At 49.6% G+C, this 15194-nt stretch overlaps 1 protein-coding gene across 2 annotated transcripts in view; it reads right to left on the bottom strand.

The window, feature by feature from the left end:
* The window catches only part of RASSF2 (Ras association domain family member 2), a 78637-nt gene that overhangs the window by 61620 nt on the left and 1823 nt on the right, over window positions 1–15194 (bottom strand). Inside the window, exon 1 of one of the 2 annotated variants that reach the window (XM_066593065.1) lies at window positions 1539–1645. The exons of the other annotated variant lie outside the window; for it this stretch is intronic. The gene's annotated coding sequence lies outside the window, so the exon portion shown is untranslated. Of the gene's footprint in view, window positions 1–1538; window positions 1646–15194 lie in introns of those variants that run through there. 2 annotated transcript variants of the gene reach the window in all.

Raw genomic sequence — 15194 nt, 5'->3', positions numbered from 1 at the left:
AAAGGGGTTATCCAGGCAGTGCCTGCTGGGATGCATCGGGCCGGAGTAGAAGCACTGCTCCGACCAGTGTAGTGGCCGGCGCTTGTAATTGCAAGAGTACCTCTCATTGAAATCAGTGGGAGCTGCACCTGCAATTATCAGCACCACCCACTATGAAGGGGTCGGAGCAGCGCTTCCACTCCAACCCAGGTGTATGCCAGTGGTCGCTGCTATAGTGGGTGTCATGACACAAATTGCTTCTTTATAATAATTACATCTACTTGAGGGTTCGGCCCGAGGTTATAATGGATTTTGTCGCCGTTTTTGCAAATTTGTTCTATTTACTCTATTTATCATTCACATATCACATGGAAATCCATTAACAAAACTCGTGCAAATATGAACGCCATTCTTTTGATCGCAGTCCTACACGCGAGCGATGGTTTCCCTCACTGCAATGCGGCCAGGCAAATAAAAAAAATATTGTAGCATGTTCTATTTTTTTTCACGTCGACCCCTTATTTCAATGGGACCTTAAAGACATCGCACGGATCCCGCATGCAGTGTGATGAGCACGCAAAATCAATGCAAACACTCCCGATCCTCTATCGCGCGTGATACGTGCACAAGGGAATCGGAGTTTCGTAGAAGCGATGCGAGACGTTTTTGCCTGGAAAACGCCTTGCATCTGCGGATAAAACGCGGGTTGGCAAGCGCCATATCATGCTGACCTGCGTGCCAAACAAGCCACATATAACATTTTGTAGAACCAAATAACTATGACATCACGTGCCACGTTGGGTACTCTAAGGCCTGTGTCACACGAACGCATTTGAGCACACAATAAGCAGTAAATAGACCCCACTGATTTTAATGGTTTTCGTTTGCATGAGCGTATTTTGCACGTGCTTAAAAAACGTGCGGCATGCTCTATTTTCTTGCGCACGGAAAGAGCACATATTGAACACTAACTGCCCATTTCAATGAATGGGGGCATAGTCGCCTGTTTTTTGCATGCGCAAAAAGTACAGTAGAACATACGTGCCCAAAATTCGCCTCTGCTACCTCCGTCCAATGTATGCATGCAGTCTCCAGAACCCAAAAACCCAATCCAGGGGTTAACGCAGAATAAGCAATGTTGGGGAATGTCGGAAAGTTGCCGTCCTGCCAGCAGAATGCTTTTTATTCACATACGCGGACTGCGTGCCAAGGAATCAAAGTTTAACCCTTTCTACTATCAAAGACATTCTTTATCTGCAAGGCTTGGCTGCGTATCCCAATGTGCGTGTTATTTGGCACAGCTCATCATATCACGGAGGTATCAGCTGCGGTTTTATATAAGACGGATGGTAAACATGCTGCAGCATCTCAGATCCAAATGCCTAAATGACAAACTCAACTCTGCTACGTCTGAATGTTTCTATGCGGTCGCTAAAGCAACACGAGGAGATAATACAATAATACTTGGTATTAAAAAGAGAAAAAGGAAATTAGGGTTAATGGCACAAAATAACAAGGCAGGCCAACCCGAAAGCTTCGGAGGGGTGCAGTATTCTCACCTTATAGCGTCCTCCTGCCTATGTGTCTTCGCAGGCGCCCCTCTCCCCATCAATATAGGGAAGTCAGTGTCTATACTCACACTGTGATAGATGGCTCAATATTCCTTCCTGCTGCCCAATACCAGCTGGCGGCGGTGCCTAGGCCTGCCGCTCATTGGATAACCTAGACTGAGTTGGGCGTACCCAGCGACAGACAATGCTGAGGAAGGGAGGGGGGCGGCCGCAGCATCTGTCTGAGAAAGCAGCCTTTAAATACTGATGGAAGGAGGGGGGCAGCCTTTGTCATACTTCAAGGGACGTGGGAAAGTTGCTAAGTGATACATAGGCCATCTGATATGCTGCGTGTCCCACAAACATGGAAGATACCCAGCCAAGAAGTGAAGCCCACCAGGACATATCATACTGGGGCAGATCGGAAGATACCAGGCGGAATTAAAACTTTACAGCAGGCATTGAGTCAAACTAGCCAAATGCAATATGCAAATGTTATGCTAAGGGTTAATTCACGCCAGGGCATTTTTTTTGTCCATCCGCTGTAAGGCCAGATTCACACGGGCGGATTTGCGCACCCAATATACAGAGAATAGATTTCAATGGGTTAGTCCACATGGGGGTATTTTTCTTACGCATTTCAGTCGCACACAAAAAAAAACGGCATGCTCCACGTTTTCACATTTCCGTATTTTGCGCATGCATTTTGGTAGTGCAAAGAAAACTAAAATAATGCATGCTCTATCTTTTTGTAGAATTGTGCAGAAAAGGTCCCCCATAGAAGTCAATGGGGGGTGCGAATGCGCAATATGCTACGTAATTCCGCTGGAAAAATAACTAGTCTGAAACTCCACAAATACGCTGCGCCCAGGTGCATGCAAATACGCTCATGTGAAGTTACTTGTTTGCTCGGGCGGTAAGTTTAAACACACAAGTAAATCGAGGGTTTTTTGTTTTTTTTTTTACCGGATCGCTGAAAATCGTGCAGATTTGTGCGTTGCGAGACACAAATCTTGCATGAATATGAACCCCATTGAATAGGTTCATATACATGAGCATTTTTTTCCCCCAGCATCCCATCGCGGTGCGGGAATAAAATCGCGGCATGTCCCATCTTTGGGCGTTCCCTTGGAATGAATCGTCCATCGTCTTCAATGGAAAAGCATGGCAGGGCGTATGACGTGCACGAGACTGCGAAGCGAGGTTTCCCATTAACAACAATGAGAAGTACTTGCCGATCCTCTGCAGGGATATCGCACGTGCACGAGCGCCATATCAGGATGGGTTTTATTGTCTGATATCGCGCTCGGCCGTGTGAAAGTAGCCTGAATGAGGGGGATGGAACGATTTGTGTTTAAAAGAAACAATTAGCGAGTCAATGATGATTTTTACTAGAGATGAGCGAGCGTACTCAGAAAAGCACTACTCGCTCGAGTAATTTGCTTTATCCGGGTATCGCTGTGCTCGGGTCTGAAGATTCGGGTGCCGGCACGGAGCGGGGAGCTGCAGGGGAGAGCGGGGAGGAACGGAGGGGAGATCTTTCTCTCCCTCTCTCTTGCCCGCTCTCCCCTGCTCCCCGCTGCGACTCACCTGTCAGCCGCAGCGGCACCCGAATCTTCAGGGACGAGCACAGCGATACTCGGATAAAGCACATTACTCGAGCGAGTAGTGCTTTTCCGAGTACGCTCGCTCATCTTTAATTTTTATGTCTCAATGGGATGAACAATAAACCGAGACATACGTGCAATTGGAAATTGGCATGGAGGAAGTATTACTGCTGGGATATTCCAAGAACACTGGCGGACAGAAATAAGAGACTTCAGCAAACATTGTATCTAACTTCCTGTATTTTCCTGCCACTTCTGGAAGTTCTTTGTTATTATCCACCTGGTGACCTTATGTCCTATTCAGGACTTGGGCCACTCTCACACGAGCACTAAACCTCCATGCATTTCAATAGGATCTCTCAGACGAGCATCTTTACGCGTGCAAAATCACACGCTGCATGTCCTCTTTTCAGCATTTAGCGCGTCTTTCACGCATAAATCGCCATTGAAATGAATAGAGTGCGTTTTACCCATTTTGTAACGCGGTACATACTATATGCTTAGCTGGCAGAGACCGTGTACGGCTGTGTATGCACTGTGCATGTCCACATATCCTACGGTCATGCGCAGTGTGACTTTTAAAAAAAAAATTCCCCGCTCTGCTTCCGACTGGGGATGCGTATGAAAATGCTGCCCATACACAATGTACTGCCTACGGACAGCATTCATATGCTGCCTATACAAATGCATAGGGCTCACACTGCGTGGTGTGCAGAGAAACAGGACATGCTGCGATCTATTTCTCACGTGTATCTACACCTAGGGTCTACACGCCGGTGTGCATGGATCAATGAAAGTTCCCACACGTAATACATGGTGAAAACATGACCTACGGGTGCCTTTCCACTAGCATTTTTTTAACACTGCAATATTGCGATACTAAATGGGACCTTCTAATGTTAAAAAACGCATTGCACAAAAACCGCAAAGCACCAACTTGCAATGCGTTTTTAATAAAGATGAGCGAGCACCAAAATGCTCGGGTGCTCGTTACTCGGGACGAAATTATCGCGATGCTCGAGGGTTCGTTTCGAGTAACGAACCCCATTGAAGTCAATGGGCGACCCGAGCATTTTTGTATATCGCCGATGCGCGCTAAGGTTTCCATTTGTGAAAATCTGGGCAATTCAAGAAAGTGATGGGAACGACACAGCAATGGATAGGGCAGGCGAGGGGCTACATGTTGGGCTGCATCTCAAGTTCCCAGGTCCCACTATTAAGCCACAATAGCGGCAAGAGTGGGCCCCCCCCCCTCCCAACAACTTTTACTTCTGAAAAGCCCTCATTAGCAATGCATACCTTAGCTAAGCACCACACTACCTCCAACAAAGCACAATCACTGCCTGCATGACACACCCCTGCCTCTTCTCCTGGGTTACATGCTGCCCACCCCCCCCCCCCCCCCGACCCAGTGTCCACAACGCACACCAAAGTGTCGCTGCGCAGGCTTCAGCTGCCCTCATGCCACACGCTGGCCTCATAGCCACACCCCCCACATGTCTATTTATTAGTGCGTCTGCCATGAGGAGGAACCGCAGGCACACACTGCAGAGGGTTGGCACGGCCAGGCAGCGACCCTCTTTAAAAGGGGCGGGCGATAGCCACAATGCTGTACAGAAGCAATGAGAAATCCAATCCTGTGCCACCTCCATCTGGAGCTGCACACGTGGGCATAGCAATGGGGAACCCATGTGCCACACACTATTCATTCTGTTAAGGTGTCTGCATGCCCCAGTCAGACCGGGGTTTTTTATAAATAGTCACAGGCAGGTACAGCTCCGCAATTGGAATTCCGTGTGCACACACAGCATGGGTGGCTCCCTGGAACCCACCGGCTGTACATGAATGTATCCCATTGCAGTGCCCTGGACAGCAGAGCTAACGTCAGATTAAATGCAGGTGGGCTTCGGCCCACACTGCATGCCCCAGTCACACTGGGGTTTTTTATAAGTAGACACAGGCAGGTACAACTCCCTATTGTGAAGTCCCTGTAGACCCACAGCATGGGTGGCTCCCTGGAACCCACCGGCGGTACATAAATAAATCCCATTGCAGTGCCCAGCACAGCTGAGGTAACGTCAGGTTTAATGCAGGTGGGCTTCGGCCCACACTGCATGCCCCACTCAGACTGGGGTTCTTTAGAAGTGGACACATGCAGTTACAACTCCGTGTGGACCGACAGCATGGGTGGGTCCCAGGAAGCCACCGGCGGTACATAAATATATCCCATTGCATTGCCCATCACAGCTGAGGTAAAGTCCGATTAAATGCAGGTGGGCTTCGGCCCACACTGCATGCCCCAGTCTGACCGGGGTTTTTAATACATAGACACTGGCAGGTACAAATCCCTAATGTGAAGTCCCTGTGGACCCACAGCATGGGTGGCTCCCTGGAACCCACCGGCGGTACATAAATAAATCCCATTGCAGTGCCCTGCTCAGCAGAGCTAACGTCACATACAATACAGGTGTGCTTTGGCCCACAATGCATGCCCCAGTCAGACTGGTAATATGTACCTTAACAGTAATCGCGTTGGTGGGAATGTGGTGGCGACTGCGGACCTAGTAGCGCGGTTTTATTTAGTTGGTTTTCGGAATGTGGCCAGGATTAAGTGGGCTGTGGCGGGGGGATGGTGGGGGGGCTCTCTTGTTGTGTCAGTAAAGGTAAAATTCTTGGACTGCCACCAGACGAACCAATGCAAAGGTATTTGCCAAGAATGTTTTCATTGTTGGAGGAGGAGGGGGATGTTTTTGAGGCACTACGTGTCCTCTCCACGTGTCCGTGGTTATATGCACCTTAACAGTAACCGCGTTGGTGGGAAATGGCCTTGCCACCATCATGTCTTTGGGAAGCCTCCGTTTCCACACCCCAGTGACATAGCATTAGCAGCGGTATAGGCAGAGCCCAGAATTAGTAACATTTCAGCGATAGCATTAGGGACAGGCCCCAGTAACATATCACTAGCAGCATTATAGGGGAAGCACAGTATTAGTTCCATTTCAGTAGTAGTAGCAGTCCAGACAGGCCCCAGTAACAATTCCGAAGCAGCAGTATAGGCGGAGCACAGTCTTAGTTCCATTTCAGTAATAGTAGCAGTCAAGACAGGCCCCAGTAACAATTCCGAAGCAGCAGTATAGGGGGAGCACAGTATTAGTTCCATTTCAGTAGTAGTAGCAGTCAAGACAGGCCACAGTAACATTCCAGTTGCAGCAGTTTAGGGAGATAACAGTCTCTTTCACATTTCAGTAGTTGCAGTATAGACAAGGCCCCAGTTACATTTATGTAGCAAAAGTGTAGGCCAACCCCACACGCCTTGCTGTACTATGAGTGCAGGCGAAGCCCATAAAAATTAGTAGGATTACACTGTAGGCGAGGGCCCCAAAAAATTGGTGTACCAACAGTACTAATGTACCTCAGAAAAATTGCCCATGCCAACCAAGAGGGCAGGTGAAACCCATTAATCGCTTTGCTTAATGTGGCTTAATTTGTAACTAGGCCTGTAGGCAGCCCAGTTAAAATAAAAATTGGTTCAGGTGCAAGTTTCAACGCTTTAATGAGAATTGAAACGTATAAACATTGTTTACTAAAGTAATATGACTGAGCCTTGTGGGCCTAAGAAAAATTGCCCGTTCGGCGTGATTACGTCAGGTTTCAGGAGGAGGAGCAGGAGGACGAGGATGAATATAATACACAGATTGATGAAGCTAAAAGGTCCCCGTTTTTGATGGTGATAGAGAACGATGCTTCCATCCGCGGGTGCAGCCTACGTATTGTTTAGGTACCGCTGCTGTCCGCTGGTGGAGAAGAGAAGTCTGGGGAAATCCAGGCTTTGTTCATCTTTATGAGTGTAAGCCTGTCGGCACTGTCGGTTGACAGGCGGGTACGCTTATCCGTGATGATTCCCCTAGCTGCACTAAACACCTTCTCTGACAAGACGCTAGCCGCAGGGCAAGCAAGCACCTCCAAGGCATACAGCACGAGTTCAGGCCACGTGTCCAGCTTCGACACCCAGTAGTTGTAGGGGGCAGAGGCGTCACGGAGGACGGTCATGCTACGTACTCCCTCACCATCCTTTTACAGTGCTCCCGCCGACTCAGCCTTGACTGGGGAGCGGTGACACAGTCTTGCTGGGGGGCCATAAAGCTGGCAAAGGCCTTGGAGAGTGTTCCCCTGCCTGTGCTGTACATGCTGACTGATCTCCGCGCCTCCCCTGCTACCTGGCCCTCAGAACTTTGCCTTCTGCCACTAGCGCTGTCGGATGGGAATTTTACCATCAGTTTGTCTGCCAGGGTCCTGTGGTATAGCATCACTCTCGAACCCCTTTCCTCTTCGGGTATGAGAGTGGAAAGGCTCTCCTTATACCGTGGGTCGAGCAGTGTGTACACCCAGTAATCCGTAGTGGCCAGAATGCGTGTAACGCGAGGGTCACGAGAAAGGCATCCTAACATGAAGTCAGCCATGTGTGCCAGGCTACCTGTACGCAACACATGGCTGTCCTCACTAGGAAGATCACTTTCAGGATCCTCCTCCTTCTCAGGCCATACACGCTGAATGGATGACAGGCAAGCAGATGGGTACCCTCAGCAGTGGGCCAAGCTGTCTTTTCCCCCTCCTCCTCATGCTCCTCCCCCTCCTCCTCCTCCAGTATGTCGCTGGATAGTCAGAGGGTGCTCTGACTATCCAGCGACATACTGTCTTCCCCCGCCTCCCTTTCCGAGCGCAAAGCGTCTGCCTTTATGCTTTGCAGGGAACTTCTCAAGATGCATAGCAGAGGAATGGTGACGCTAATGATTGCAGCATCGCCGCTCACCATCTGGTTAGACTCCTCAAAGTTTCCAAGGACCTGGCAGATGTCTGCCAACCAGGCCCACTCTTCTGTAAATAATTGAGGAGGCTGACTCCCACTACGCCACCCATGTTGGAGTTGGTATTCCACTATAGCTCTACGCTGCTCATAGAGCCTGGCCAACATGTGGAGCATAGAGTTCTACCGTGTGGGCACGTCGCACAGCAGTCGGTGCACTGGCAGATTAAACCGATGTTGCAGGGTCCGCAGGGTGGCAGCGTCCGTCTTGGACTTGCGGAAATGTGCGCTGAGCCGGCGCACCTTTCCGTGCAGGTCTGACAAGCGTGGGTAGCTTTTCAGAAAGCGCTGAACCACCAAATTAAAGACGTGGGCCAGGCATGGCACGTGCGTGAGGCTGCCGAGCTGCTTAGCCGCCACCAGGTTACGGCCGTTGTCACACACGACCATGCCCGGTTGGAGGCTCAGCGGCGAAAGCCAGTGGTCGGTCTGCTCTGTCAGACCCTGCAGCAGTTCGTGGGCCGTGTGCCTCTTCTCTCCTAAGCTGAGTAGTTTCAGCACGGCCTGCTGACGCTTGCCCACCGCTGTGCTGCCACGCCGCGCGACACCGACTGCTGGTGACGTGCTGCTGCTGACACATCTTGATTGCGAGACAGAGGTTGCGTAGGAGGAGGAGGAGGAGGGTGGTTTAGTGGAGGAAACATACACCGCCGCAGATACCACCACCGAGCTGGGGCCCGCAATTCTGGGGGTGAGTAGGACGTGAGCGGTCCCAGGCTCTGACTCGGTCCCAGCCTCCACTAAATTCACCCAATGTGCCGTCAGGGAGATATAGTGGCCCTGCCCGGCTGTGCTTGTCCACGTGTCCGTTGTTAAGTGGACATTGGCAGTAACCGCGTTGGTGAGGGCGGGTACAATGTTGCAGGAGACGTGGTCATGCAGGGCTGGGATGGCACATCGGGAAAAGTAGTGGCGACTGGGAACCGAGTAGAGCGGGGCCGCCATCATGTTTTTGAAAGCCTCCGTTTCCACAAGCCTATACGGCAGCATCTCCAGGCTGATCAATTTGGCTATGTGCACGTTTAACGATTGAGCGTGCGGGTGCGTGGCGGCGTACTTGCGCTTGCGCTCAAACAGTTGCGCTATCGACGGCTGGACACTGCGCTGAGAGACATTGCTGGATGGGGCCGAGGACAGCGGAGGTGAGGGTGTGGGTGCAGGCCGGGAGACGGTCGTGCCTGTGTCCTGAGAGGGGGGTTGGATCTCAGTGGCAGGTTGGGACACAGGGAGAGAGGCAGTGGTGCAAACCGGAGGCGGTGAACGGCCTTCGTCCCACCTTGTGGGGTGCTTGGCCATCATATGCCTGCGCATTCTGGTGGTGGTGAGGCTGGTGGTAGTGGCTCCCCGGCTGATCTTGGCGCGACAAACCTTGCACACCACAGTTCGTCGGTCGTCTGCACTCTCAGTGAAAAACTGCCACACCTTTGAGCACCTCGGCCTCTGCAGGGTGGCATGGCGCGAGGGGGCGCTTTGGGAAACAGTTGGTGGATTATTCGGTCTGGCCCTGCCTCTACCCCTGGCCACCGCACTGCCTCTTCCAACCTGCCCTGCTGCTGCACTTGCCCTCCCTCTGAAGACCTGTGCTCAGTAGGCTTAGCAAACCAGGTGGGGTCAGTCACCTCATCGTCCTGCTGCTCTTCCTCCGAATCCTCTGTGCGCTCCTCCCTCGGACTTACTGCAATTACTAGTACCTCACTGATAGACAACTGTGTCTCATCGTCCTCCTCACCCACTGAAAGCTCTTGAGACAGTTGCCGGAAGTCCCCAGCCTCATCCCCCGGACCCCGGGAACTTTCCAAAGGTTGGGCATCGGTCATGATAAACTGCTCTGGTGGGAGAGGAACCATTGCTGCCCAATCTGGGCAGGGGCCCGAGAACAGTTTCGTGCCAAAGAGTGTGCTGTGAAGTACTGGAGAGCATGGGAGGATTTCAATATCGCAAAAAGTAACATCACTCGCATTTTTGTGGCTAGCAGGAAGGACAACACACTAATTCTTATGCCTGATAAGACCACAGGCACCTTCAGGAAACGCACCATGAAGGAAAGTCATATGACCATTACAGAAGAGCCTTAAGGTCGCTGTCTTACTCACTATACACCAGAGGCCAAAACAAGAACAGCAAAACCTGACAGACAGTGTGCAATGGGATTATTCGACTGGTTAACAGACAGAGGAATAGATCTTAGCCTCAAACTAATTGACAGTGATACCACTAATGATGTGTTTAGCTGGAAAGGTGGCATGCTTTACTGTGTTGAAGAACTCCTCAAACGAAGACTTTTTAGGTCTTTCTGCTGGCTTCGCATCAGTGAGCAGCCATTCTGTCATATTGTGGCAAAGCTTGATGGACCAACCTCTCTCAGATAAAGGCTGGTGTGGTACAGTTGGTAGAGTATTTTCCAAAATTGAGACACTGGATAGAAAGACTGAATTTGAGTCAATTCTGTTTCTGGAACCTCTTGTTGACATCAGTGAGAATATTGCTAGCCAAATGAGCACTGCGAGCGTAGTAGCATAAAAGTATCTTCATGCAATGATAAGGATGATGATGATTTCCCATTCAACCACATCCGACCTTCGGTCACTCCATGGATCAATGTTCTCCGCGCATTCCTGCCTTTCATCGCTTCTTTCAGTTCAGCGATTGACATGTTGGTGGTGGCCTTAATTGTATCTAGCCATCTTGTTCTTTGTCGTCCTGATCTTCTCTTTCCACTGACCTTGCCCAGCATCAGTACTGTGTCCAGTGAGTTAGCGCGCATCATGTGGCCAAAAAAAGAGAGAGGTGCTGTTTGATGATTTTGCCCTCTGGGGATATTTTCGGTTTGACGCGATCTAACACTACATTGTTCGTTATCATGGCAGTCCAAGGTATCCGTAGCGTTCTCCTCCAGCACCAGAGTTCAAACGCATCAATTTTCCTTCTGTCTGTTTTCCTGAGCGTCCCACTTTCGCAACCATACGTCGTTATGGCAAAGCCAATTGCATTGACCAGTCTGGTCTTCTCTATTCCTTGCATTGCATTCCTACCATGTGTAATCCATCTCTTGATCTCAGGTCCAGTTTGCCCCTTGCAATTGATTTTGGATCCAAGGAAGATGAAATCTTGGACCGACTAGACTTCTTCATGCAATAGTGAAAGGCAAGCTCGATCCTGAAGTAACAGCTCTTAAATGAGGTCAACTGTCCCACAGTAAGTGGCTTACTTGTGGCATGAGGGGCATGCTGCTCTATATCAGCAAGCATGATCTTGGACCTGAGGATACGGAGGTCTTGAAGCTGCCTGCCACCTGGGTAACAACACAAGTTTACCTTCCCATGTTCTATAAGATTAAGGTAAAACATGAGATCAAGTATGGACCTTGGCATGTAATAAAGTTATTTCAACTTTGCAAGAAGCAAGATGCGAGGGTCAAGGATGCCTCAAAGCCCTACCTAAAAAGCGGATCCTGGTGGGCCCATTCTCAGAATATACTCGTCGCTCTTCTCTGTTCTGATGATATAAGACAGAGAGTGTTTGCCGTTGACACAATAATGGCAGTCAGGGCTGGAAGTGAACAAGGTTCCACTGCAGTGCGGTCTTTTATAGTTCCCGAAACGGTAAACCTCGATGCTTGCAACCTCAAAACACTCATTGATTGGGAGGCAGAGACCATCACTGAACCAGTTTTCACAGCAAACAAGTCTTTGGCCCAACTTGATGCATTGAAAGTTGCCCCCCTGGAGCTTCCTCCATATTCACTATACACTCAGAGTTGTAAGAGAGCAGTCAAATTGGTTACAAAGGCAGCTGAACCAGTGTGTGGTTGGGCCAAAAGAAATGGCTCCATACGAACAGAGTTGCGCAATCGGGAAGTGATGCCTTCTTTAAAAACAAAGAAAGACTGTCTAAAAGTGTTCCAAGCTTAAATAATAACTAATAACTATATCACTGACTGTCTGAGTTTTGCTTTTCTGCAGTAAAACAGAATGTGGATAGACTTTTTGCAGTTCAGTCATTATTCGTATCCACGTTGTTTTATCATCTGTTTGTTCTTATGTTCAAATTTTTGAAATTTACTGGTGTGTTATGACTAGCAGTGACTAGTGGCTCAGTCAGACGGGCGTTTGTTTGTTGCGCATTTTTTTCCGCAAAACGCAAACGTAAAAAATTTGTGTGACCAAAGCAGGCTTCAAGCTGCAAAAAACGCACTTGGAGGCATTTATGTGCACATAAAGTGCTGTGCCCGCTATCCCCTGCTGCGGCTGTGACAGCTGCAGCAGGGGATTCCTTGGATGTGAAACCCCTGGAAACTGTCACACTGTTCAGTGACAAAGGAACTCCCCGTGGGGATGAAGAAATCCTCTGCCCCAGCTGTGTCAGTGGACCATTATGCTATCCCATTGAATTCAAAGGAGCTGGCGCTATAGCCGTCTCCATTGAAAGCAGTGAGATGCTGGCAGCCCCCGCAGTGATTTTCGGGGAAGGGCTTTAATTATAAGCCCTACCCTGGAAATCATCCCTGGAATGTGTAAAAAATAAAAAATATATATACTCACTTCTCCGCCGCTGCCGGGGCTTAGGCGCATCTTCTTCTGAACTGCTCTGAAGTGCTTTCAGCAGCCAGGGTTTTAAAATCCACACCTGTTGAAAGGGCTGCCTCAGATTGGCTGAGCACTGTGACCAATCAGAGGCAGCACTCAGCCATTGAATGGCAGCTGAGTGCTGCCTGTGATTGGTCCCTGCGCTCAGCCAATCAGAGGCAGCGCTTAGCCATTCATTAAATTTAATGAATGGCTGAATTCAATGAGGTCAAGTGATAAAAAAGGTAGCGATTTACCTTAGGCCGGTCTCACATCACCAGATAGAATTCTGAATGCTTTGATCTGTGGTAATACGCGGAACAGTCAAATGCATTGGATTACACAATTCCGCTCACATTAGCGTGTTGGAATTACGTAATCCAGTCGCAGGAAACGGAACGCAGCAAGTTCTATTTTACCGCTAATATCTGCAACATAGAGCGGATATACCCACAGCCCATACGTAACTATATTGTGTACGGGCTGCAGGTACCCATGTCATCACTAAGCGACGCCGCGGGAAATATAAACAAGAAAGGTGTACTGCGCATGACCGCCTGTGTGAGTAAGCACGGTCGGGCTCACAGCTGGGATCCGCTGCAGGCCTCCACAAGCGGATTCCACATATGGCCATGTGAACTTGACGTTAGTCAGATTGCTACCTGTAATACATAATTTACAAGAAACCCCGGGAATGCTCGCCTTCCTGTAGTTCCAGGAGCAGCTTGTAGTACGCTTTCAGTTTGAGACCGCCGCACCTGAGCAAGCTTATGAAGCCTCACAAAGTGCCACTTTTTACACCCCATTCCTGCCACTGAGGGCAAGAAATACTCCCACAAACAAACATGAGGAGGGATACCCGGTTTTATTGCCCCATGTGCCCATCCCAACTGGGTCTCCGTAATTACCCGTCTTCGGAAATACCACACAGTTAACATTATTACTTTTATCTAAGATTTAGGGAATGGCAAAAAGGGCGCAGAGTGGGGGGGATTATTTTTAAGGAATCAATTTTTTTGTCTGCACAAGTGAGCAATGGGGCCTGGAATTTATTCAGTTGTTCCCTGAAATCCAACGAGTGTTCACTCCATTATGGGCCTAGCCATGTGTCCTATAAGTAGATTGTTGCTACAATGGGTATGTTTCTGAACACGGGACAAACAGGGGTATCCATTTTGGGGTGCAAGTCTTCATTCCTATGTGTGCTGTACAAAAAAAACAAACTGTTTTTAAAATGACACAATTGCCAAAAAAATGAAAATCGTAATTTTTTCCTTCTGCTTTACTCAGATTTATTCAAAAAATGTTGCATCAAAATAAGCAGTACACCCCTACATAAATCCGTTAAGTGGTCTAGTCTTCAAAATGGGGTGATTTGTGGGGGTCCTATGTCGTTTTGGCAGCTCAAGGGCTCTACAAGTGTGTAATGGGGCCTAAAACATGTCTGTTCTGAAAGCCACCGGCTGCTCCTTTCAGTTTGGGTCCCGTTGTGCATACGGACATAAGATTAGGGCCACAACGGGTATGTTTCTAAACACAAAATAAACAGGGGTATCTATTTTGGGGTGTAATTTCTCATTTCCCAGGACGTCTCCACGACAGCACCACCTGAGATCGCCTCCTCCTGATAGGACAGGAACACACCGAGAGGTTAAAATTTCCCCCGTCCTCCCCTCCCCAGTTTTCCTGTCCTGCCAGGAGGCAGGATCACCGAGAGGGGCTGGTGGAGAAGCCAGCCAGAAGAACGTACCAGCAGATCGGAGGGCAGTGGTCCAGCCTGTCCTCCCTTCCTGCAGAGCAGCTCCCGGGACGCCACATGGGGTGGTTCCCCCGGGCCAGGTTCCTCCCGCCGCAGCCCATGGGGGGTTCAATACAGGGCTCCAGCTCTCCTCAGCGCCGGCTTAGGAACGCGATGTGACTAACGCGATGACGTCATCGCGGCGAGTGCGGCCGGCGCTCGGAGGGGCGGGGCTTAAAATTAAAGGCGCCAAATTTAAAAAAAAAATGAATGAATTTAAAAGGAACCTGAGAGAAGATGGCGCTGAGTGAGTAAGACCCATTCAGTGGGTATTGGCTTACTGCCCCAAGAGTGTCTGCAGCACCAGTGACAAGCAATGAGTGCTCCAGCACCAGAGGTCGCGGAATGTTCAACCGGGGTGGGAACCGTAAGTAGCCAGTGGGGCAAAACAAGGCATGCATATTCACGTATGTTATTAATGAATGTTGCATCCTTACACACAAAATTTTGTTTGTTTGCCAGGGGGATAAAAGAGATGCCCCTCCCAGAGCCAAAGCGAAAAAGTGCGCAGAATGCGGCGCAAGACTGCCAGCTTCGCATGTGAGGCCATTATGTAAAACATGCATACCCAAGCTAGTCAAGGAGGAATCGGGGGGATTCCTCGGGGACGTCAGGAAGCTCGTCCGAGAGGAAGTAAGGTCAGCCCTGACGACTCCTAAAACGCCACCCAAAGGGGGCATCAGGGGCAAAACGCCGAAGGAAGGTGTATAGCCCAGAGGAGCACTCAGACTCTGAAGAGAGTTCGGGATCTGAACCAGAAGAGCTGGTGCTCGAGGAGTCCTCAGAGGAAGAGGAATACAAAAAGTACCTCTTCCATAGAGAAGACCTAAC

The sequence above is a fragment of the Eleutherodactylus coqui genome, chromosome 2 (genome assembly GCF_035609145.1).
Source record: "Eleutherodactylus coqui strain aEleCoq1 chromosome 2, aEleCoq1.hap1, whole genome shotgun sequence".
Lineage (NCBI taxonomy): Eukaryota > Metazoa > Chordata > Amphibia > Anura > Eleutherodactylidae > Eleutherodactylus > Eleutherodactylus coqui.
This window is presented reverse-complemented; position numbering and strand designations above follow the sequence as displayed.